Source organism: Lonchura striata, chromosome 21 (assembly GCF_050655825.1).
Source record: "Lonchura striata isolate lonStrDom1 chromosome 21, ASM5065582v1, whole genome shotgun sequence".
NCBI classification, from domain to species: domain Eukaryota; kingdom Metazoa; phylum Chordata; class Aves; order Passeriformes; family Estrildidae; genus Lonchura; species Lonchura striata.
In genome coordinates this window covers 4547058-4571850 of record NC_140723.1, presented here as the reverse complement: position 1 = coordinate 4571850, position 24793 = coordinate 4547058, and the positions used below count along the sequence as shown (strand labels likewise).

The 24793-nt window shown below is 52.3% G+C and overlaps 1 protein-coding gene across 12 annotated transcripts in view; it reads right to left on the bottom strand.

Annotated features, from left to right (window-relative positions):
- The window catches only part of LOC110472503 (uncharacterized), a 111214-nt gene that overhangs the window by 5612 nt on the left and 80809 nt on the right, over positions 1 to 24793 (bottom strand). For all 12 annotated transcript variants that reach the window (XR_014949790.1, XR_014949788.1, XR_014949789.1 and 9 more), the window contains one exon: positions 1 to 24793. This exon is cut by the window's left edge and continues 5612 nt beyond it; it is cut by the window's right edge and continues 17225 nt beyond it. The gene's annotated coding sequence lies outside the window, so the exon portion shown is untranslated.

Below are 24793 nucleotides of genomic sequence, written 5' to 3'. Positions count from 1 at the left end.
TGTCAGTTTGTAGGGCTCCCTTGGGTCTATCAGGGCAGCGCAAGTTTGAGGTGGGGACAACTTCGGTGTAGGGTCCATCCTTCGATATAATGATTTTTTGCAGTCAGGGCCAGGGGCCCCTGGGCACATCCTTTTTCCATTTTCCCTGGGAAAGAAAACTCAGCACTCCAGGTTCCTGATGTCAGTTTGTAGGGCTCCCTTGGGTCTATCAGGGCAGCACAAGTTTGAGGTGGGGACATCTGCGGTGTGGGGTCCATCCTTCGATATAAGGATTTTTTGTAGTGAGACCCCAAACAAGGGCCAGGGGCCCCTGGGCACATCCTTTGGCCATTTTCCCTGGGAAAGAAAACTCAGCAGTCCAGTTTCCTGATGTCAGTTTCTAGGGCTCCCCTGGGTGTATCCGGGCAGCACAAGTTTGAGGTGGGGACATCTTCGGTTTGGGGTCCATCCTTCGATATAAGGATTTTTTGCAGTGAGGCCCCAGCCCAGGGCCAGGGGCCCCTGGGCACATCCTTTTTCCATTTTCCCTGGGAAAGAAAACTCAGCAGTCCAGGTTCCAGATGTCAGTTTGTAGGGCTCCCTTGGGTCTATCAGGGCAGCACAAGTTTGAGGTGGGGACAACTTTGGTGTGGGCTCCATCCTTCGATATAAGGATTTTTTGCAGTCAGGGCCAGGGGCCCCTGGGCACAACCTTTTTCCATTTTCCCTGGGAAAGAAAACTCAGCAGTCCAGGTTCCTGATGTCAGTTTGTAGGGCTCCCTTGGATGTATCAGGGAAGCACAAGTTTGAGGTGGGGACAACTTCGGTGTGGGGTCCATCCTTCGATATAAGGATTTTTTGCAGTCAGGGCCAGGGGCCCCTGGGCACATCCTTTTTCCATTTTCCCTGGGAAAGAAAACTCAGCAGTCCAGGTTCCTGATGTCAGTTTGTAGGGCTCCCTTGGGTCTATCAGGGCAGCACAAGTTTGAGGTGGGGACAACTTTGGTGTGGGCTCCATCCTTCTATATAAGGATTTTTTGTAGTGAGGCCACAACCCAGGACCAGGGACCCCTGGGCACACCCTTTTTCCATTTTCCCTGGGAAAGAAAACTCAGCAGTCCAGGTTCGTGATGTCAGTTTGTAGGGCTCCCTTGGGTCTATCAGGGCAGCACAAGTTTGAGGTGGGGAGAACTTCGGTGTGGGGTCCATCCTTCGATATATGGATTTTTTGCAGTCAGGGCCAGGGGCCCCTGGGCACATCCTTTTTCCATTTTCCCTGGGAAAGAAAACTCAGCAGTCCAGGTTCCTGATGTCAGTTTGTAGGGCTCCCTTGGGTGTATCAGGGTAGCACAAGTTTGAGGTGGGGACAACTTCGGTGTGGGGTGCATCCTTCTATATAACGATTTTTTGCAGTCAGGGCCAGGGGCCCCTGGGCACATCCTTTTTCCATTTTCCCTGGGAAAGAAAACTCAGCAGTCCAGGTTCCTGATGTCAGTTTGTAGGGCTCCCTTGGGTCTATCAGGGCAGCACAAGTTTGAGGTGGGGACAACTTCGGTGTGGGCTCCATCCTTCGATATAAGGATTTTTTGCAGTCAGGGCCAGGGGCCGCTGGGCACATCCTTTTTCCAGTTTCCCTGGGAAAGAAAACTCAGCACTCCAGGTTCCTGATGTCAGTTTGTAGGGCTCCCTTGGGTGTATCAGGGCAGCACAAGTTTGAGGTGGGGACAACTTCGGTGTGGGGTCCATCCTTCGATATAAGGATTTTTTGTAGTGAGGCCCTAAACAAGGGCCAGGGGCCCCTGGGCACATCCTTTTTCCATTTTCCCTGGGAAAGAAAACTCAGCACTCCAGGTTCCTGATGTCAGTTTGTAGGGCTCCCTTGGGTCTATCAGGGCAGCACAAGTTTGAGGTGGGGACAACTTCGGTGTGGGGTCCATCCTTCGATATAAGGATTTTTTGCAGTCAGGGACAGGGGCCCCTGGGCACATCCTTTTTCCATTTTCCGTGGGAAAGAAAACTCAGCAGTCCAGGTTCCTGATGTCAGTTTGTAGGGCTCCCTTGGGTCTATCAGGGCAGCACAAGTTTGAGGTGGGGACAACTTTGGTGTGGGCTCCATCCTTCGATATAAGGATTTTTTGTAGTGAGGCCACAGCCCAGGACCAGGGACCCCTGGGCACAGCCTTTTTCCATTTTCCCTGGGAAAGAAAACTCAGCAGTCCAGGTTCCTGATGTCAGTTTGTAGGGCTCCCTTGGGTCTATCAGGGCAGCACAAGTTTGAGGTGGGGACAACTTCGGTGTGGGCTCCATCCTTCGATATATGGATTTTTTGCAGTCAGGGCCAGGGGCCCCTGGGGACATCCTTTTTCCATTTTCCCTGGGAAAGAAAACTAAACAGTCCAGGTTCCTGATGTCAGTTTGTAGGGCTCCCTTGGGTGTATCAGGGTAGCACAAGTTTGAGGTGGGGACAACTTCGGTGTGGGGTCCATCCTTCGATATAACGATTTTTTGCAGTCAGGGCCAGGGGCCCCTGGGCACATCCTTTTTCCATTTTCCCTGGGAAAGAAAACTCAGCAGTCCAGGTTCCTGATGTCAGTTTGTAGGGCTCCCTTGGGTCTATCAGGGCAGCACAAGTTTGAGGTGGGGACAACTTCGGTGTGGGCTCCATCCTTCGATATAAGGATTTTTTGCAGTCAGGGCCAGGGGCCCCTTGGCACATCCTTTTTCCATTTTCCCTGGGAAAGAAAACTCAGCAGTCCAGGTTCCTGATGTCAGTTTGTAGGGCTCCCTTGGATGTATCAGGGTAGCACAAGTTTGAGGTGGGGACAACTTCGGTGTGGGCTCCATCCTTCGATATATGGATATTTTGCAGTCAGGGCCAGGGGCCCCTGGGCACATCCTTTTTCCATTTTCCCTGGGAAAGAAAACTCAGCAGTCCAGGTTCCTGATGTCAGTTTGTAGGGCTCCCTTGGGTCTATCAGGGCAGCACAAGTTTGAGGTGGGGACAACTTCGGTGTGGGGTGCATCCTTCGATATAAGGATTTTTTGCAGTCAGGGCCAGGGGCCCCTGGGCACATCCTTTTTCCATTTTCCCTGGGAAAGAAAACTCAGCAGTCCAGGTTCCTGATGTCAATTTGTAGGGCTCCCTTGGGTGTATCAGGGCAGCACAAGTTTGAGGTGGGGACAACTTCGGTGTGGGGTCCATCCTTCGATATAAGGATTTTTTGCAGTCAGGGCCAGGGGACCCTGGGCACATCCTTTTTCCATTTTCCCTGGGAAAGAAAACTCAGCAGTCCAGGTTCCTGATGTCAGTTTGTAGGGCTCCCTTGGGTCTATCAGAGCAGCACAAGTTTGAGGTGGGGACAACTTCGGTGTGGGGTCCATCCTTCGATATAAGGATTCTTTGCAATGAGGTCCCTACCCAGGTCCAGGGGCCCCTGGGCACATCCTTTTTCCATTTTCCCTGGGAAAGAAAACTCAGCAGTCCAGGTTCCTGATGTCAGTTTGTAGGGCTCCCTTGGGTCTATCAGGGCAGCACAAGTTTGAGGTGGGGACAACTTCGGTGTGGGGTCCATCCTTCGATATAAGGATTCTTTGCAGTCAGGGCCAGGGGCCCCGGGGCACATCCTTTTTCCATTTTCCCTGGGAAAGAAAACTCAGCAGTCCAGGTTCCTGATGTCAGTTTGTAGGGCTCCCTTGGGTCTATCAGGGCAGCACAAGTTTGAGGTGGGGACAACGTCGGTGTGGGGTCCATCCTTCGATATAAGGATTTTTTTCAGTCAGGGCCAAGGGCCCCCGGGCACAACCTTTGGCCATTTTCCCTGGGAAAGAAAACTCAGCAGTCCAGGTTCCTGATGTCAGTATGTAGGGCTCCCTTGGGTCTATCAGGGCAGCACAAGTTTGAGGTGGGGACAACTTCGGTGCGGGGTCCATCCTTCGATATAAGGATTCTTTGCAGTCAGGGCCAGGGGCCCCCGGGAACATCCTTTTTCCATTTTCCCTGGGAAAGAAAACTCAGCAGTCCAGGTTCCTGATGTCAGTTTGTAGGGCTCCCTTGGGTCTATCAGGGCAGCACAAGTTTGAGGTGGGGACAACTTCGGTGTGGGGTCCATCCTTCGATATAAGGATTTTTTGCAGTCAGGGCTAGGGGCCCCCGGGCACATCCTTTTTCCATTTTCCCTGGGAAAGAAAACTCAGCAGTCCAGGTTCCTGATGTCAGTTTGTAGGGCTCCCTTGGGTCTATCAGGGCAGCACAAGTTTGAGGTGGGGACAACTTCGGTGTGGGGTGCATCCTTCGATATAAGGATTTTTTTTAGTGAGGGCCCTGTCCAGGGCTAGGGGACCGTGGGCACATCCTTTTTCCATTTTCCCTGGGAAAGAAAACTCAGCAGTCCAGGTTCCTGATGTCAGTTTGTAGGGCTCCCTTGGGTCTATCAGGGCACCACAAGTTTGAGGTGGGGACAACTTCGGTGTGGGGTGCATCCTTCGATATAAGGATTTTTTGCAGTCAGGGCCAGGGGCCCCTGGGCACATCCTTTTTCCATTTTCCCTGGGAAAGAAAACTCAGCAGTCCAGGTTCCTGATGTCAGTTTGTAGGGCTGCCTTGGGTCTATCAGGGCAGTACAAGTTTGAGGTGGGCACAGCTTCGGTGTGGGTTCCATCATTCAATATAAGGATATTTTGCAGTCAGGGCCAGGGGCCCCTGGGCACATCCTTTTTCCATTTTCCCTGGGAAAGAAAACTCAGCAGTCCAGGTTCCTGATGTCAGTTTGTAGGGCTGCCTTGGGTTTATCAGGGCAGCACAAGTTTGAGGTGGGGACAACTTCGGTGTGGGGTCCATCCTTCGATATAAGGATTCTTTGCAATGAGGTCCCTACGCAGGTCCAGGGGCCCCTGGGCACATCATTTGGCCATTTTCCCTGGGAAAGAAAACTCAGCAGTCCAGGTTCCTGATGTCAGTTTGTAGGGCTCCCTTGGGTCTATCAGGGCAGCACAAGTTTGAGGTGGGGACCACTTCGGTGTGGGGTCCATCCTTCGATATAAGGATTTTTTGCAGTCAGGGCCAGGGGCCCCTGGGCACATCCTTTGGCCATTTTCCCTGGGAAAGAAAACTCAGCAGTCCAGGTTCCTGATGTCAGTTTGTAGGGCTCCCTTGGGTCTATCAGGGCAGCACAAGTTTGAGGTGGGGACAACTTCGGTGTGGGGTCCATCCTTCGATATAAGGATTTTTTGCAGTCAGGGCCAGGTGCCCCTGGGCACATCCTTTCTCCATTTTCCCTGGGAAAGAAAACTCAGCAGTCCAGGTTCCTGATGTCAGTTTGTAGGGCTCCCTTGGGTCTATCAGGGCAGCACAAGTTTGAGGTGGGGACAACTTCGGTGTGGGCTCCATCCTTCGATATAAGGATTTTTTGAGGTGAGGCCCCAGCCCAGGGCCAGGGGCCCCTGGTCACAAACTTTTTCCATTTTCCCTGGGAAAGAAAACTCAGCAGTCCAGGTTCCTGATGTCAGTTTGTAGGGCTCCCTTGGGTCTATCAGGGCAGCACAAGTTTGAGCTGGGGACCACTTCGGTGTGGGCTCCATCCTTCGATATAAGGATTCTTTGCAGTCAGGGCCAGGGGCCCCTGGGCACATCCTTTTTCCATTTTCCCTGGGAAAGAAAACTCAGCAGTCCAGGTTCCTGATGTCAGTTTGTAGGGCTCCCTTGGGTCTATCAGGGCAGCACAAGTTTGAGGTGGGGACAACTTTGGTGTGGGCTCCATCCTTCGATATAAGGATTTTTTGCAGTCAGGACCAGGGGCCCCTGGGCATATCCTTTTTCCATTTTCCCTGGGAAAGAAAACTCAGTAGTCCAGGTTCCTGATGTCAGTTTGTAGGGCTCCCTTGGGTCTATCAGGGCAGCACAAGTTTGAGGTGGGGACAACTTTGGTGTGGGCTCCATCCTTCGATATAGGGATTTTTTGCAGTCAGGGCCAGGGACCCCTAGGCACAACCTTTTTCCATTTTTCCTGGGAAAGAAAACTCAGCAGTCCAGGTTCCTGATGTCAGTTTGTAGGGTTCCCTTCGATGTATCAGGGAAGCACAAGTTTGAGGTGGGGACAACTTTGGTGTGGGGTCCATCCTTCGATATAAGGATTTTTTGCAGTCAGGGCCAGGGGCCCCTGGGCACATCCTTTTTCCATTTTCCCTGGGAAAGAAAACTCAGCAGTCCAGGTTCCTGATGTCAGTTTGTAGGGCTCCCTTGGGTCTATCAGGGCAGCACAAGTTTGAGGTGGGGACAACTTCGGTGTGGGCTCCATCCTTCGATATAAGGATGTTTTGCAGTCAGGGCCAGGGGCCCCTGGGCACATCCTTTTTCCATTTTCCCTGGGAAAGAAAACTAAGCAGTCCAGGTTCCTGATGTCAGTTTGTAGGGCTCCCTTGGGTGTATCAGGGTAGCACAAGTTTGAGGTGGGGACAACTTCGGTGTGGGGTCCATCCTTCGATATAACGATTTTTTGCAGTCAGGGCCAGGGGCCCCTGGGCACATCCTTTTTCCATTTTCCCTGGGAAAGAAAACTCAGCAGTCCAGGTTCCTGATGTCAGTTTGTAGGGCTCCCTTGGGTCTATCAGGGCAGCACAAGTTTGAGGTGGGGACAACTTCGGTGTGGGCTCCATCCTTCTATATAAGGATTTTTTGTACTGAGGCCACAGCCCAGGGCCAGGGACCCCTGGGCACATCCTTTTTCCATTTTCCCTGGGAAAGAAAACTCAGCAGTCCAGGTTCCTGATGTCAGTTTGTAGGGCTCCCTTGGGTGTATCAGGGTAGCACAAGTTTGAGGTGGGGACAACTTCGGTGTGGGGTCCATCCTTCGATATAACGATTTTTTGCAGTCAGGGCCAGGGGCCCCTGGGCACAGCCTTTTTTCCATTTTCCCTGGGAAAGAAAACTCAGCAGTCCAGGTTCCTGATGTCAGTTTGTAGGGCTCCCTTGGGTCTATCAGGGCAGCACAAGTTTGAGGTGGGGACAACTTTGGTGTGGGCTCCATCCTTCGATATAAGGATTTTTTGCAGTCAGGGCCAGGGACACCTGGGCACATCCTTTTTCCATTTTCCCTGGGAAAGAAAACTCAGTAGTCCAGGTTCCTGATGTCAGTTTGTAGGGCTGCCTTGGGTCTATCAGGGCAGCACAAGTTTGTGGTGGGGACAACTTTGGTGTGGGCTCCATCCTTCGATATAGGGATTTTTTGCAGTCAGGGCCAGGGACCCCTGGGCACAACCTTTTTCCATTTTCCCTGGGAAAGAAAACTCAGCAGTCCAGGTTCCTGATGTCAGTTTGTAGGGTTCCCTTCGATGTATCAGGGAAGCACAAGTTTGAGGTGGGGACAACTTTGGTGTGGGGTCCATCCTTCGATATAAGGATTTTTTGCAGTCAGGGCCAGGGGCCCCTGGGCACATCCTTTTTCCATTTTCCCTGGGAAAGAAAACTCAGCAGTCCAGGTTCCTGATGTCAGTTTGTAGGGCTCCCTTGGGTCTATCAGGGCAGCACAAGTTTGAGGTGGGGACAACTTCGGTGTGGGGTCCATCCTTCGATATAAGGATTTTTTGTAGTGAGGCCACAGCCCAGGGCCAGGGACCCCTGGGCACATCCTTTTTCCATTTTCCCTGGGAAAGACAACTCAGCAGTCCAGGTTCCTGATGTCAGTTTGTAGGGCTCCCTTGGGTCTATCAGGGCAGCACAAGTTTGAGGTGGGGACAACTTCGGTGTGGGCTCCATCCTTCTATATAAGGATTTTTTGTAGTGAGGCCACAGCCCAGGGCCAGGGACCTCTGGGCACATCCTTTTTCCATTTTCCCTGGGAAAGAAAACTCAGCAGTCCAGGTTCCAGATGTCAGTTTGTAGGGCTCCCTTGGGTCTATCAGGGCAGCACAAGTTTGAGGTGGGGACAACTTCGGTATGGGGTCCATCCTTCGATATAACGATTTTTTGCAGTCAGGGCCAGGGGCCCCTGGGCACATCCTTTTTCCATTTTCCCTGGGAAAGAAAACTCAGCAGTCCAGGTTCCTGATGTCAGTTTGTAGGGCTCCCTTGGGTCTATCAGGGCAGCACAAGTTTGAGGTGGGGACAACTTTGGTGTGGGCTCCATCCTTCTATATAAGGATTTTTTGTAGTGAGGCCACAGCCCAGGGCCAGGGACCCCTGGGCACACCCTTTTTCCATTTTCCCTGGGAAAGAAAACTCAGCAGCCCAGGTTCCTGATGTCAGTTTGTAGGGCTCCCTTGGGTGTATCAGGGCTGCACAAGTTTGAGGTGGGGACAACTTCGGTGTGGGGTCCATCCTTCGATATAAGGATTCTTTGCAATCAGGGCTAGGGCCCCCTGGGCACATCCTTTTTCCATTTTCCCTGGGAAAGAAAACTCAGCACTCCAGGTTCCTGATGTCAGTTTGTAGGGTTCCCTTGGGTCTATCAGGGCAGCACAAGTTTGATGTGGGGACAACTTCGGTGTGGGCTCCATCCTTCGATATAAGGATTTTTTGTAGTGAGGTCCCAGCCCAGGGCCAGGGGCCCCTGGGCACATCCTTTTTCCATTTTCCCTGGGAAAGAAAACTCAGCAGTCTAGGTTCCTGATGTCAGTTTGTAGGGCTCCCTTGGGTCTATCAGGGCAGCGCAAGTTTGAGGTGGGGACAACTTCGGTGTAGGGTCCATCCTTCGATATAATGATTTTTTGCAGTCAGGGCCAGGGGCCCCTGGGCACATCCTTTTTCCATTTTCCCTGGGAAAGAAAACTCAGCACTCCAGGTTCCTGATGTCAGTTTGTAGGGCTCCCTTGGGTCTATCAGGGCAGCACAAGTTTGAGGTGGGGACATCTGCGGTGTGGGGTCCATCCTTCGATATAAGGATTTTTTGTAGTGAGACCCCAAACAAGGGCCAGGGGCCCCTGGGCACATCCTTTGGCCATTTTCCCTGGGAAAGAAAACTCAGCAGTCCAGTTTCCTGATGTCAGTTTGTAGGGCTCCCCTGGGTGTATCCGGGCAGCACAAGTTTGAGGTGGGGACATCTTCGGTTTGGGGTCCATCCTTCGATATAAGGATTTTTTGCAGTGAGGCCCCAGCCCAGGGCCAGGGGCCCCTGGGCACATCCTTTTTCCATTTTCCCTGGGAAAGAAAACTCAGCAGTCCAGGTTCCAGATGTCAGTTTGTAGGGCTCCCTTGGATCTATCAGGGCAGCACAAGTTTGAGGTGGGGACAACTTTGGTGTGGGCTCCATCCTTCGATATAAGGATTTTTTGCAGTCAGGGCCAGGGGCCCCTGGGCATATCCTTTTTCCATTTTCCCTGGGAAAGAAAACTCAGTAGTCCAGGTTCCTGATGTCAGTTTGTAGGGCTCCCTTGGGTCTATCAGGGCAGCACAAGTTTGAGGTGGGGACAACTTTGGTGTGGGCTCCATCCTTCGATATAAGGATTTTTTGCAGTCAGGGCCAGGGGCCCCTGGGCACAACCTTTTTCCATTTTCCCTGGGAAAGAAAACTCAGCAGTCCAGGTTCCTGATGTCAGTTTGTAGGGCTCCCTTGGATGTATCAGGGAAGCACAAGTTTGAGGTGGGGACAACTTCGGTGTGGGGTCCATCCTTCGATATAAGGATTTTTTGCAGTCAGGGCCAGGGGCCCCTGGGCACATCCTTTTTCCATTTTCCCTGGGAAAGAAAACTCAGCAGTCCAGGTTCCTGATGTCAGTTTGTAGGGCTCCCTTGGGTCTATCAGGGCAGCACAAGTTTGAGGTGGGGACAACTTTGGTGTGGGCTCCATCCTTCTATATAAGGATTTTTTGTAGTGAGGCCACAGCCCAGGACCAGGGACCCCTGGGCACATCCTTTTTCCATTTTCCCTGGGAAAGAAAACTCAGCAGTCCAGGTTCGTGATGTCAGTTTGTAGGGCTCCCTTGGGTCTATCAGGGCAGCACAAGTTTGAGGTGGGGAGAACTTCGGTGTGGGGTCCATCCTTCGATATATGGATTTTTTGCAGTCAGGGCCAGGGGCCCCTGGGCACATCCTTTTTCCATTTTCCCTGGGAAAGAAAACTCAGCAGTCCAGGTTCCTGATGTCAGTTTGTAGGGCTCCCTTGGGTGTATCAGGGTAGCACAAGTTTGAGGTGGGGACAACTTCGGTGTGGGGTGCATCCTTCTATATAACGATTTTTTGCAGTCAGGGCCAGGGGCCCCTGGGCACATCCTTTTTCCATTTTCCCTGGGAAAGAAAACTCAGCAGTCCAGGTTCCTGATGTCAGTTTGTAGGGCTCCCTTGGGTCTATCAGGGCAGCACAAGTTTGAGGTGGGGACAACTTCGGTGTGGGCTCCATCCTTCGATATAAGGATTTTTTGCAGTCAGGGCCAGGGGCCGCTGGGCACATCCTTTTTCCAGTTTCCCTGGGAAAGAAAACTCAGCAGTCCAGGTTCCTGATGTCAGTTTGTAGGGCTCCCTTGGGTGTATCAGGGCAGCACAAGTTTGAGGTGGGGACAACTTCGGTGTGGGGTCCATCCTTCGATATAAGGATTTTTTGTAGTGAGGCCCTAAACAAGGGCCAGGGGCCCCTGGGCACATCCTTTTTCCATTTTCCCTGGGAAAGAAAACTCAGCAGTCCAGGTTCCTGATGTCAGTTTGTAGGGCTCCCTTGGGTGTATCAGGGCAGCACAAGTTTGAGGTGGGGACAACTTCGGTGTGGGGTCCATCCTTCGATATAAGGATTTTTTGCAGTCAGGGACAGGGGCCCCTGGGCACATCCTTTTTCCATTTTCCGTGGGAAAGAAAACTCAGCAGTCCAGGTTCCTGATGTCAGTTTGTAGGGCTCCCTTGGGTCTATCAGGGCAGCACAAGTTTGAGGTGGGGACAACTTTGGTGTGGGCTCCATCCTTCGATATAAGGATTTTTTGTAGTGAGGCCACAGCCCAGGACCAGGGACCCCTGGGCACAGCCTTTTTCCATTTTCCCTGGGAAAGAAAACTCAGCAGTCCAGGTTCCTGATGTCAGTTTGTAGGGCTCCCTTGGGTCTATCAGGGCAGCACAAGTTTGAGGTGGGGACAACTTCGGTGTGGGCTCCATCCTTCGATATATGGATTTTTTGCAGTCAGGGCCAGGGGCCCCTGGGGACATCCTTTTTCCATTTTCCCTGGGAAAGAAAACTAAACAGTCCAGGTTCCTGATGTCAGTTTGTAGGGCTCCCTTGGGTGTATCAGGGTAGCACAAGTTTGAGGTGGGGACAACTTCGGTGTGGGGTCCATCCTTCGATATAACGATTTTTTGCAGTCAGGGCCAGGGGCCCCTGGGCACATCCTTTTTCCATTTTCCCTGGGAAAGAAAACTCAGCAGTCCAGGTTCCTGATGTCAGTTTGTAGGGCTCCCTTGGGTCTATCAGGGCAGCACAAGTTTGAGGTGGGGACAACTTCGGTGTGGGCTCCATCCTTCGATATAAGGATTTTTTGCAGTCAGGGCCAGGGGCCCCTTGGCACATCCTTTTTCCATTTTCCCTGGGAAAGAAAACTCAGCAGTCCAGGTTCCTGATGTCAGTTTGTAGGGCTCCCTTGGATGTATCAGGGTAGCACAAGTTTGAGGTGGGGACAACTTCGGTGTGGGCTCCATCCTTCGATATATGGATATTTTGCAGTCAGGGCCAGGGGCCCCTGGGCACATCCTTTTTCCATTTTCCCTGGGAAAGAAAACTCAGCAGTCCAGGTTCCTGATGTCAGTTTGTAGGGCTGCCTTGGGTTTATCAGGGCAGCACAAGTTTGAGGTGGGGACAACTTCGGTGTGGGGTCCATCCTTCGATATAAGGATTTTTTGCAGTCAAGGCCAGGAGCCCCTGGGCACATCCTTTTTCCATTTTCCCTGGGAAAGAAAACTCAGCAGTCCAGGTTCCTGATGTCAGTTTGTAGGGCTCCCTTGGATGTATCAGGGTAGCACAAGTTTGAGGTGGGGACAACTTCGGTGTGGGCTCCATCCTTCGATATAAGGATTTTTTGCAGTCAGGGCCAGGGGCCCCTGGGCACATCCTTTTTCCATTTTCCCTGGGAAAGAAAACTCAGCAGTCCAGGTTCCTGATGTCAGTTTGTAGGGCTCCCTTGGGTCTATCAGGGCAGCACAAGTTTGAGGTGGGGACAACTTCGGTGTGGGGTGCATCCTTCGATATAAGGATTTTTTGCAGTCAGGGCCAGGGGCCCCTGGGCACATCCTTTTTCCATTTTCCCTGGGAAAGAAAACTCAGCAGTCCAGGTTCCTGATGTCAATTTGTAGGGCTCCCTTGGGTGTATCAGGGCAGCACAAGTTTGAGGTGGGGACAACTTCGGTGTGGGGTCCATCCTTCGATATAACGATTTTTTGCAGTCAGGGCCAGGGGACCCTGGGCACATCCTTTTTCCATTTTCCCTGGGAAAGAAAACTCAGCAGTCCAGGTTCCTGATGTCAGTTTGTAGGGCTCCCTTGGGTCTATCAGAGCAGCACAAGTTTGAGGTGGGGACAACTTCGGTGTGGGGTCCATCCTTCGATATAAGGATTCTTTGCAATGAGGTCCCTACCCAGGTCCAGGGGCCCCTGGGCACATCCTTTTTCCATTTTCCCTGGGAAAGAAAACTCAGCAGTCCAGGTTCCTGATGTCAGTTTGTAGGGCTCCCTTGGGTCTATCAGGGCAGCACAAGTTTGAGGTGGGGACAACTTCGGTGTGGGGTCCATCCTTCGATATAAGGATTCTTTGCAGTCAGGGCCAGGGGCCCCGGGGCACATCCTTTTTCCATTTTCCCTGGGAAAGAAAACTCAGCAGTCCAGGTTCCTGATGTCAGTTTGTAGGGCTCCCTTGGGTCTATCAGGGCAGCACAAGTTTGAGGTGGGGACAACTTCGGTGTGGGGTCCATCCTTCGATATAAGGATTTTTTGCAGTCAGGGCCAGGGGCCCCCGGGCACATCCTTTTTCCATTTTCCCTGGGAAAGAAAACTCAGCAGTCCAGGTTCCTGATGTCAGTTTGTAGGGCTCCCTTGGGTCTATCAGGGCAGCACAAGTTTGAGGTGGGGACAACTTCGGTGTGGGGTGCATCCTTCGATATAAGGATTTTTTTTAGTGAGGGCCCTGTCCAGGGCTAGGGGACCCTGGGCACATCCTTTTTCCATTTTCCCTGGGAAAGAAAACTCAGCAGTCCAGGTTCCTGATGTCAGTTTGTAGGGCTCCCTTGGGTCTATCAGGGCAGCACAAGTTTGAGGTGGGGACAACTTCGGTGTGGGGTGCATCCTTCGATATAAGGATTTTTTGCAGTCAGGGCCAGGGGCCCCTGGGCACATCCTTTTTCCATTTTCCCTGGGAAAGAAAACTCAGCAGTCCAGGTTCCTGATGTCAGTTTGTAGGGCTGCCTTGGGTCTATCAGGGCAGCACAAGTTTGAGGTGGGCACAGCTTCGGTGTGGGTTCCATCATTCAATATAAGGATATTTTGCAGTCAGGGCCAGGGGCCCCTGGGCACATACTTTTTCCTTTTTCCCTGGGAAAGAAAACTCAGCAGTCCAGGTTCCTGATGTCAGTTTGTAGGGTTCTCTTGGGTGTATCAGGGCAGCACAAGTTTATGGTGGGGACAACTTCGGTGTGGGGTCCATCCTTCGATATAAGGATTTTTTTCAGTCAGGGCCAGGGGCCCCCGGGCACAACCTTTGGCCATTTCCCCTGGGAAAGAAAACTCAGCAGTCCAGGTTCCTGATGTCAGTTTGTAGGGCTCCCTTGGGTCTATCAGGGCAGCACAAGTTTGAGGTGGGGACAACTTCGGTGTGGGGTCCATCCTTCGATATAAGGATTCTTTGCAGTCAGGGCCAGGGGCCCCGGGGCACATCCTTTTTCCATTTTCCCTGGGAAAGAAAACTCAGCAGTCCAGGTTCCTGATGTCAGTTTGTAGGGCTCCCTTGGGTCTATCAGGGCAGCACAAGTTTGAGGTGGGGACAACTTCGGTGTGGGGTCCATCCTTCGATATAAGGATTTTTTGCAGTCAGGGCCAGGGGCCCCCGGGCACATCCTTTTTCCATTTTCCCTGGGAAAGAAAACTCAGCAGTCCAGGTTCCTGATGTCAGTTTGTAGGGCTCCCTTGGATGTATCAGGGTAGCACAAGTTTGAGGTGGGGACAACTTCGGTGTGGGCTCCATCCTTCGATATATGGATATTTTGCAGTCAGGGCCAGGGGCCCCTGGGCACATCCTTTTTCCATTTTCCCTGGGAAAGAAAACTCAGCAGTCCAGGTTCCTGATGTCAGTTTGTAGGGCTGCCTTGGGTTTATCAGGGCAGCACAAGTTTGAGGTGGGGACAACTTCGGTGTGGGGTCCATCCTTCGATATAAGGATTTTTTGCAGTCAAGGCCAGGAGCCCCTGGGCACATCCTTTTTCCATTTTCCCTGGGAAAGAAAACTCAGCAGTCCAGGTTCCTGATGTCAGTTTGTAGGGCTCCCTTGGATGTATCAGGGTAGCACAAGTTTGAGGTGGGGACAACTTCGGTGTGGGCTCCATCCTTCGATATAAGGATTTTTTGCAGTCAGGGCCAGGGGCCCCTGGGCACAGCCTTTGGCCATTTTCCCTGGGAAAGAAAACTCAGCAGTCCAGGTTCCTGATGTCAGTTTGTAGGGCTCCCTTGGGTCTATCAGGGCAGCACAAGTTTGAGGTGGGGACAACTTCGGTGTGGGGTGCATCCTTCGATATAAGGATTTTTTGCAGTCAGGGCCAGGGGCCCCTGGGCACATCCTTTTTCCATTTTCCCTGGGAAAGAAAACTCAGCAGTCCAGGTTCCTGATGTCAATTTGTAGGGCTCCCTTGGGTGTATCAGGGCAGCACAAGTTTGAGGTGGGGACAACTTCGGTGTGGGGTCCATCCTTCGATATAAGGATTTTTTGCAGTCAGGGCCAGGGGACCCTGGGCACATCCTTTTTCCATTTTCCCTGGGAAAGAAAACTCAGCAGTCCAGGTTCCTGATGTCAGTTTGTAGGGCTCCCTTGGGTCTATCAGAGCAGCACAAGTTTGAGGTGGGGACAACTTCGGTGTGGGGTCCATCCTTCGATATAAGGATTCTTTGCAATGAGGTCCCTACCCAGGTCCAGGGGCCCCTGGGCACATCCTTTTTCCATTTTCCCTGGGAAAGAAAACTCAGCAGTCCAGGTTCCTGATGTCAGTTTGTAGGGCTCCCTTGGGTCTATCAGGGCAGCACAAGTTTGAGGTGGGGACAACTTCGGTGTGGGGTCCATCCTTCGATATAAGGATTCTTTGCAGTCAGGGCCAGGGGCCCCGGGGCACATCCTTTTTCCATTTTCCCTGGGAAAGAAAACTCAGCAGTCCAGGTTCCTGATGTCAGTTTGTAGGGCTCCCTTGGGTCTATCAGGGCAGCACAAGTTTGAGGTGGGGACAACTTCGGTGTGGGGTCCATCCTTCGATATAAGGATTTTTTGCAGTCAGGGCCAGGGGCCCCCGGGCACATCCTTTTTCCATTTTCCCTGGGAAAGAAAACTCAGCAGTCCAGGTTCCTGATGTCAGTTTGTAGGGCTCCCTTGGGTCTATCAGGGCAGCACAAGTTTGAGGTGGGGACAACTTCGGTGTGGGGTGCATCCTTCGATATAAGGATTTTTTTTAGTGAGGGCCCTGTCCAGGGCTAGGGGACCCTGGGCACATCCTTTTTCCATTTTCCCTGGGAAAGAAAACTCAGCAGTCCAGGTTCCTGATGTCAGTTTGTAGGGCTCCCTTGGGTCTATCAGGGCAGCACAAGTTTGAGGTGGGGACAACTTCGGTGTGGGGTGCATCCTTCGATATAAGGATTTTTTGCAGTCAGGGCCAGGGGCCCCTGGGCACATCCTTTTTCCATTTTCCCTGGGAAAGAAAACTCAGCAGTCCAGGTTCCTGATGTCAGTTTGTAGGGCTGCCTTGGGTCTATCAGGGCAGTACAAGTTTGAGGTGGGCACAGCTTCGGTGTGGGTTCCATCATTCAATATAAGGATATTTTGCAGTCAGGGCCAGGGGCCCCTGGGCACATACTTTTTCCTTTTTCCCTGGGAAAGAAAACTCAGCAGTCCAGGTTCCTGATGTCAGTTTGTAGGGTTCTCTTGGGTGTATCAGGGCAGCACAAGTTTATGGTGGGGACAACTTCGGTGTGGGGTCCATCCTTCGATATAAGGATTTTTTTCAGTCAGGGCCAGGGGCCCCCGGGCACAACCTTTGGCCATTTCCCCTGGGAAAGAAAACTCAGCAGTCCAGGTTCCTGATGTCAGTTTGTAGGGCTCCCTTGGGTCTATCAGGGCAGCACAAGTTTGAGGTGGGGACAACTTCGGTGTGGGGTCCATCCTTCGATATAAGGATTCTTTGCAGTCAGGGCCAGGGGCCCCGGGGCACATCCTTTTTCCATTTTCCCTGGGAAAGAAAACTCAGCAGTCCAGGTTCCTGATGTCAGTTTGTAGGGCTCCCTTGGGTCTATCAGGGCAGCACAAGTTTGAGGTGGGGACAACTTCGGTGTGGGGTCCATCCTTCGATATAAGGATTTTTTGCAGTCAGGGCCAGGGGCCCCCGGGCACATCCTTTTTCCATTTTCCCTGGGAAAGAAAACTCAGCAGTCCAGGTTCCTGATGTCAGTTTGTAGGGCTCCCTTAGGTCTATCAGGGCAGCACAAGTTTGAGGTGGGGACAACTTCGGTGTGGGGTGCATCCTTCAATATAAGGATTTTTTTTAGTGAGGGCCCTGTCCAGGGCTAGGGGACCCTGGGCACATCCTTTTTCCATTTTCCCTGGGAAAGAAAACTCAGCAGTCCAGGTTCCTGATGTCAGTTTGTAGGGCTCCCTTGGGTCTATCAGGGCAGTACAAGTTTGAGGTGGGCACAGCTTCGGTGTGGGTTCCATCATTCAATATAAGGATATTTTGCAGTCAGGGCCAGGGGCCCCTGGGCACATCCTTTTTCCATTTTCCCTGGGAAAGAAAACTCAGCAGTCCAGGTTCCTGATGTCAGTTTGTAGGGCTGCCTTGGGTTTATCAGGGCAGCACAAGTTTGAGGTGGGGACAACTTCGGTGTGGGGTCCATCCTTCGATATAAGGATTCTTTGCAATGAGGTCCCTACCCAGGTCCAGGGGCCCCTGGGCACATCATTTGGCCATTTTCCCTGGGAAAGAAAACTCAGCAGTCCAGGTTCCTGATGTCAGTTTGTATGGCTCCCTTGGGTCTATCAGGGCAGCACAAGTTTGAGGTGGGGACAACTTCGGTGTGGGGTCCATCCTTCGATATAAGAATTTTTTGCAGTGAGGTCCCTGCCCAGGGCCGGGGCCCCTGGGCACATCCTTTTTCCATTTTCCCTGGGAAAGAAAACTCAGCAGTCCAGGTTCCTGATGTCAGTTTGTAGGGCTCCCTTGGGTCTATCAGAGCAGCACAAGTTTGAGGTGGGGACAACTTCGGTGTGGGGTCCATCCTTCGATATAAGGATTCTTTGCAATGAGGTCCCTACCCAGGTCCAGGGGCCCCTGGGCACATCATTTGGCCATTTTCCCTGGGAAAGAAAACTCAGCAGTCCAGGTTCCTGATGTCAGTTTGTAGGGCTCCCTTGGGTCTATCAGGGCAGCACAAGTTTGAGGTGGGGACAACTTCGGTGTGGGGTCCATCCTTCGATATAAGGATTTTTTTCAGTCAGGGCCTGGCCCCCCGGGCACAACCTTTGGCCATTTTCCCTGGGAAAGAAAACTCAGCAGTCCAGGTTCCTGATGTCAGTTTGTAGGGCTCCCTTGGGTCTATCAGGGCAGCACAAGTTTGAGGTGGGGACAACTTCGGTGTGGGGTCCATCCTTCGATATAAGGATTCTTTGCAGTCAGGGCCAGGGGCCCCCGGGCACATCCTTTTTCCATTTTCCCTGGGAAAGAAAACTCAGCAGTCCAGGTTCCTGATGTCAGTTTGTAGGGCTCCCTTGGGTGTATCAGGGCAGCACAAGTTTGAGGTGGGGACAACTTCGGTGTGGGGTCCATCCTTCGATATAAGGATTCTTTGCAGTCAGGGCCAGGGGCCCCTGGGCACATCATTTGGCCATTTTCCCTGGGAAAGAAAACTCAGCAGTCCAGGTTCCTGATGTGAGTTTGTAGGGCTCCCTTGGGTGTATCAGGGCAGCACAAGTTTGAGGTGGGGACAACTTCGGTGTGGGGTCCATCCTTCGATATAAGGATTTTTTTTAGTGAGGGCCCTGTCCAGGGCTAGGGGACCCTGGGCACATCCTTTTTCCATTTTCCCTGGGAAAGAAAACTCAGCAGTCCAGGTTCCTGATGTCAGTTTGTAGGGCTCCCTTGGGTCTATCAGGGCAGCACAAGTTTGAGGTGGGGACAACTTCGGTGTGGGGTGCATCCTTCGATATAAGGATTTTTTGCAGTCAGGGCCAGGGGCCCCTGGGCACATCCTTTTTCCATTTTCCCTGGGAAAGAAAACTCAGCAGTCCAGGTTCCTGATGTCAGTTTGTAGGGCTGCCTTGGGTCTATCAGGGCAGTACAAGTTTGAGGTGGGCACAGCTTCGGTGTGGGTTCCATCATTCAATATAAGGATATTTTGCAGTCAGGGCCAGGGGCCCCTGGGCACATCCTTTTTCCATTTTCCCTGGGAAAGAAAACTCAGCAGTCCAGGTTCCTGATGTCAGTTTGTAGGGCTGCCTTGGGTCTATCAGGGCAGCACAAGTTTGAGGTGGGGACAACTTCGGTGTGGGGTCCATCCTTCGATATAAGGATTTTTTGCAGTGAGGTCCCTGCCCAGGGCCGGGGCCCCTGGGCACATCCTTTTTCCATTTTCCCTGGGAAAGAAAACTCAGCAGTCCAGGTTCCTGATGTCAGTTTGTAGGGCTCCCTTGGGTCTATCAGGGCAGCACAAGTTTGACGTGGGGACAACTTCGGTGCGGGGTCCATCCTTCGATATAAGGATTCTTTGCAATGAGGTCCCTACCCAGGTCCAGGGGCCCCTGGGCACATCATTTGGCCATTTTCCCTGGGAAAGAAAACTCAGCAGTCCAGGTTCCTGATGTCAGTTTGTAGGGCTCCCTTGGGTCTATCAGGGCAGCACAAGTTTGAGGTGGGGACAACTTCGGTGTGGGGTCCATCCTTCGATATAAGGATTTTTTTCAGTCAGGGCCTGGGGCCCCCGGGCACAACCTTTGGCCATTTTCCCTGGGAAAGAAAACTCAGCAGTCCAGGTTCCTGATGTCAGTTTGTAGGGCTCCCTTGGGTCTATCAGGGCAGCACAAGTTTGAGGTGGGGACAACTTCGGTGTGGGGTCCATCCTTCGATATATGGATTCTTTGCAGTCAGGGCCAGGGGCCCCCGGGCACATCCTTTTTCCATTTTCCCTGGGAAAGAAAACTCAGCAGTCCAGGTTCCTGATGTCAGTTTGTAGGGCTCCCTTGGGTGTATCAGGGCAGCACAAGTTTGAGGTGGGGACAACTTCGGTGTGGGGTCCATCCTTCGATATAAGGATTTTTTGCAGTCAGGGCCAGGGGCCCCCGGGCACATCCTTTTTCCATTTTCCCTGGGAAAGAAAACTCAGCAGTCCAGGTTCCTGATGTCAGTTTGTAGGGCTCCCTTGGGTCTATCAGGGCAGCACAAGTTTGAGGTGGGGACAACTTCGGTGTGGGGTCCATCCTTCGATATAAGGATTTTTTTTAGTGAGGGCCCTGTCCAGGGCTAGGGGACCCTGGGCACATCCTTTTTCCATTTTCCCTGGGAAAGAAAACTCAGCAGTCCAGGTTCCTGATGTCAGTTTGTAGGGCTCCCTTGGGTCTATCAGGGCAGCACAAGTTTGAGGTGGGGACAACTTCGGTGTGGGGTCCATCCTTCGATATAAGGATTTTTTGCAGTCAGGGCCAGGGGCCCCTGGGCACATCCTTTTTCCATTTTCCCTGGGAAAGAAAACTCAGCAGTCCAGGTTCCTGATGTCAGTTTGTAGGGCTCCCTTGGGTCTATCAGGGCAGTACAAGTTTGAGGTGGGCACAGATTCGGTGTGGGTTCCATCCTTCAATATAAGGATATTTTGCAGTCAGGGCCAGGGGCCCCTGGGCACATCCTTTGGCCATTTTCCCTGGGAAAGAAAACTCAGCAGTCCAGGTTCCTGATGTCAGTTTGTAGGGCTGCCTTGGGTTTATCAGGGCAGCACAAGTTTGAGGTGGGGACAACTTCGGTGTGGGGTCCATCCTTCGATATAAGGATTTTTTGCAGTCAGGGCCAGGGGACCCTGGGCACATCCTTTTTCCATTTTCCCTGGGAAAGAAAACTCAGCAGTCCAGGTTCCTGATGTCAGTTTGTAGGGCTCCCTTGGGTCTATCAGGGCAGCACAAGTTTGAGGTGGGGACAACTTCGGTGTGGGGTCCATCCTTCGATATAAGGATTCTTTGCAACGAGGTCCCTACCCAGGTCCAGGGGCCCCTGGGCACATCATTTGGCCATTTTCCCTGGGAAAGAAAACTCAGCAGTCCAGGTTCCTGATGTCAGTTTGTAGGGCTCCCTTGGGTCTATCAGGGCAGCACAAGTTTGAGGTGGGGACAACTTCGGTGCGGGGTCCATCCTTCGATATAAGGATTTTTTTCAGTCAGGGCCAGGGGCCCCCGGGCACAACCTTTGGCCATTTTCCCTGGGAAAGAAAGCTCAGCAGTCCAGGTTCCTGATGTCAGTTTGTAGGGCTCCCTTGGGTCTATCAGGGCAGCACAAGTTTGAGGTGGGGACAACTTCGGTGTGGGCTCCATCCTTCGATATAAGGATACTTTGCAGTCAGGGCCAGGGGCCCCCGGGAACATCCTTTTTCCTTTTTCCCTGGGAAAGAAAACTCAGCAGTCCAGGTTCCTGATGTCAGTTTGTAGGGTTCTCTTGGGTGTATCAGGGCAGCACAAGTTTGAGGTGGGGACAACTTCGGTGTGGGGTCCATCCTTCGATATAAGGATTTTTTTCAGTCAGGGCCAGGGGCCCCCGGGCACAACCTTTGGCCATTTTCCCTGGGAAAGAAAACTCAGCAGTCCAGGTTCCTGATGTCAGTTTGTAGGGCTCCCTTGGGTCTATCAGGGCAGCACAAGTTTGAGGTGGGGACAACTTCGGTGTGGGGTCCATCCTTCGATATAAGGATTTTTTGCAGTCAGGGCCAGGGGCCCCTGGGCACATCCTTTTTCCATTTTCCCTGGGAAAGAAAACTCAGCAGTCCAGGTTCCTGATGTCAGTTTGTAGGGCTGCCTTGGGTCTATCAGGGCAGTACAAGTTTGAGGTGGGCACAGCTTCGGTGTGGGTTCCATCCTTCAATATAAGGATATTTTGCAGTCAGGGCCAGGGGCCCCTGGGCACATCCTTTTTCCATTTTCCCTGGGAAAGAAAACTCAGCAGTCCAGGTTCCTGATGTCAGTTTGTAGGGCTCCCTTGGGTCTATCAGGGCAGCACAAGTTTGAGGTGGGGACAACTTCGGTGTGGGGTGCATCCTTCGATATAAGGATTTTTTGCAGTCAGGGCCAGGGGCCCTTGGGCACATCCTTTTTCCATTTTCCCTGGGAAAGAAAACTCAGCAGTCCAGGTTCCTGATGTCAGTTTGTAGGGCTCCCTTGGGTCTATCAGGGCAGCACAAGTTTGAGGTGGGGACAACTTCGGTGTGGGGTCCATCCTTCGATATAAGGATTTTTGCAGTCAGGGCCAGGGGCCCCTGGGCACATCCTTTTTCCATTTTCCCTGGGAAAGAAAACTCAGCAGTCCAGGTTCCTGATGTCAGTTTGTAGGGCTCCCTTGGGTCTATCAGGGCAGCACAAGTTTGAGGTGGGGACAACTTCGGTGTGGGCTCCATCCTTCGATATAAGGATTTTTTGCAGTGAGGTCCCTGCCCAGGGCCGGGGCCCGTGGGCACATCCTTTTTCCATTTTCCCTGGGAAAGAAAACTCAGCAGTCCAGGTTCCTGATGTCAGTTTGTAGGGCTCCCTTGGGTCTATCAGGGCAGCACAAGTTTGAGGTGGGGACAACTTCGGTGTGGGCTCCATCCTTCGATATAAGGATTTTTTGCAGTCAGGGCCAGGGGCCCCAGGGCACATCCTTTTTCCATTTTCCCTGGGAAAGAAAACTCAGCAGTCCAGGTTCCTGATATCAGTTTGTAGGTTTCTCTTGGGTCTATCAGGGCAGCACAAGTTTGAGGTGGGGAGAACTTCGGTGTGGGGTCCATCCTTCGATATAAGGATTTTTTGCAGTCATGGCCAGGGGCCCCTGGGCACATCCTTTTTCCATTTTCCCTGGGAAAGAAAACTCAGCAGTCCAGGTTCCTGATGTCAGTTTGTAGGGCTCCCTTGGGTCTATCAGGGCAGCACAAGTTTGAGGTGGGGACAACTTCGGTGTGGGGTGCATCCTTCGATATAAGGATTTTTTGCAGTCAGGGCCAGGGGCCCCTGGGCACATCCTTTTTCCATTTTCCCTGGGAAAGAAAACTCAGCAGTCCAGGTTCCTGATGTCAGTTTGTAGGGCTGCCTTGGGTCTATCAGGGCAGTACAAGTTTGAGGTGGGCACAGCTTCGGTGTGGGTTCCATCCTTCAATATAAGGATATTTTGCAGTCAGGGCCAGGGGCCCCTGGGCACATCCTTTTTCCATTTTCCCTGGGAAAGAAAACTCAGCAGTCCAGGTTCCTGATGTCAGTTTGTAGGGCTCCCTTGGGTCTATCAGGGCAGCACAAGTTTGAGGTGGGGACAACTTCGGTGTGGGGTGCATCCTTCGATATAAGGATTTTTTGCAGTCAGGGCCAGGGGCCCTTGGGCACATCCTTTTTCCATTTTCCCTGGGAAAGAAAACTCAGCAGTCCAGGTTCCTGATGTCAGTTTGTAGGGCTCCCTTGGGTCTATCAGGGCAGCACAAGTTTGAGGTGGGGACAACTTCGGTGTGGGGTCCATCCTTCGATATAAGGATTTTTGCAGTCAGGGCCAGGGGCCCCTGGGCACATCCTTTTTCCATTTTCCCTGGGAAAGAAAACTCAGCAGTCCAGGTTCCTGATGTCAGTTTGTAGGGCTCCCTTGGGTCTATCAGGGCAGCACAAGTTTGAGGTGGGGACAACTTCGGTGTGGGCTCCATCCTTCGATATAAGGATTTTTTGCAGTGAGGTCCCTGCCCAGGGCCGGGGCCCGTGGGCACATCCTTTTTCCATTTTCCCTGGGAAAGAAAACTCAGCAGTCCAGGTTCCTGATGTCAGTTTGTAGGGCTCCCTTGGGTCTATCAGGGCAGCACAAGTTTGAGGTGGGGACAACTTCGGTGTGGGCTCCATCCTTCGATATAAGGATTTTTTGCAGTCAGGGCCAGGGGCCCCAGGGCACATCCTTTTTCCATTTTCCCTGGGAAAGAAAACTCAGCAGTCCAGGTTCCTGATATCAGTTTGTAGGGTTCTCTTGGGTGTATCAGGGCAGCACAAGTTTGAGGTGGGGAGAACTTCGGTGTGGGGTCCATCCTTCGATATAAGGATTTTTTGCAGTCATGGCCAGGGGCCCCTGGGCACATCCTTTTTCCATTTTCCCTGGGAAAGAAAACTCAGCAGTCCAGGTTCCTGATGTCAGTTTGTAGGGCTCCCTTGGGTCTATCAGGGCAGCACAAGTTTGAGGTGGGGACAACTTCGGTGCGGGGTCCATCCTTCGATATAAGGATTTTTTTCAGTCAGGGCCAAGGGCTCCCGGGCACAACCTTTGGCCATTTTCCCTGGGAAAGAAAACTCAGCAGTCCAGGTTCCTGATGTCAGTTTGTAGGGCTCCCTTGGGTGTATCAGGGCAGCACAAGTTTGAGGTGGGGACAACTTCGGTGTGGGGTCCATCCTTCGATATTAGGATTTTTTTTAGTGAGGGCCCTGTCCAGGGCTAGGGGACCCTGGGCACATCCTTTTTCCATTTTCCCTGGGAAAGAAAACTCAGCAGTCCAGGTTCCTGATGTCAGTTTGTAGGGCTGCCTTGGGTTTATCAGGGCAGCACAAGTTTGAGGTGGGGACAACTTCGGTGTGGGGTCCATCCTTCGATATAAGGATTTTTTGCAGTCAGGGCCAGGAGCCCCTGGGCACATCCTTTTTCCATTTTCCCTGGGAAAGAAAACTCAGCAGTCCAGGTTCCTGATGTCAGTTTGTAGGGCTCCCTTGGGTGTATCAGGGCAGCACAAGTTTGAGGTGGGGACAACTTCGGTGTGGGCTCCATCCTTCGATATAAGGATTTTTTGCAGTCAGGGCCAGGGGCCCCTGGGCACATCCTTTTTCCATTTTCCCTGGGAAAGAAAACTCAGCAGTCCAGGTTCCTGATGTCAGTTTGTAGGGCTCCCTTGGGTCTATCAGGGCAGCACAAGTTTGACGTGGGGACAACTTCGGTGCGGGGTCCATCCTTCGATATAAGGATTCTTTGCAATGAGGTCCCTACCCAGGTCCAGGGGCCCCTGGGCACATCATTTGGCCATTTTCCCTGGGAAAGAAAACTCAGCAGTCCAGGTTCCTGATGTCAGTTTGTAGGGCTCCCTTGGGTCTATCAGGGCAGCACAAGTTTGAGGTGGGGACAACTTCGGTGTGGGGTCCATCCTTCGATATAAGGATTTTTTTCAGTCAGGGCCTGGGGCCCCCGGGCACAACCTTTGGCCATTTTCCCTGGGAAAGAAAACTCAGCAGTCCAGGTTCCTGATGTCAGTTTGTAGGGCTCCCTTGGGTCTATCAGGGCAGCACAAGTTTGAGGTGGGGACAACTTCGGTGTGGGGTCCATCCTTCGATATATGGATTCTTTGCAGTCAGGGCCAGGGGCCCCCGGGCACATCCTTTTTCCATTTTCCCTGGGAAAGAAAACTCAGCAGTCCAGGTTCCTGATGTCAGTTTGTAGGGCTCCCTTG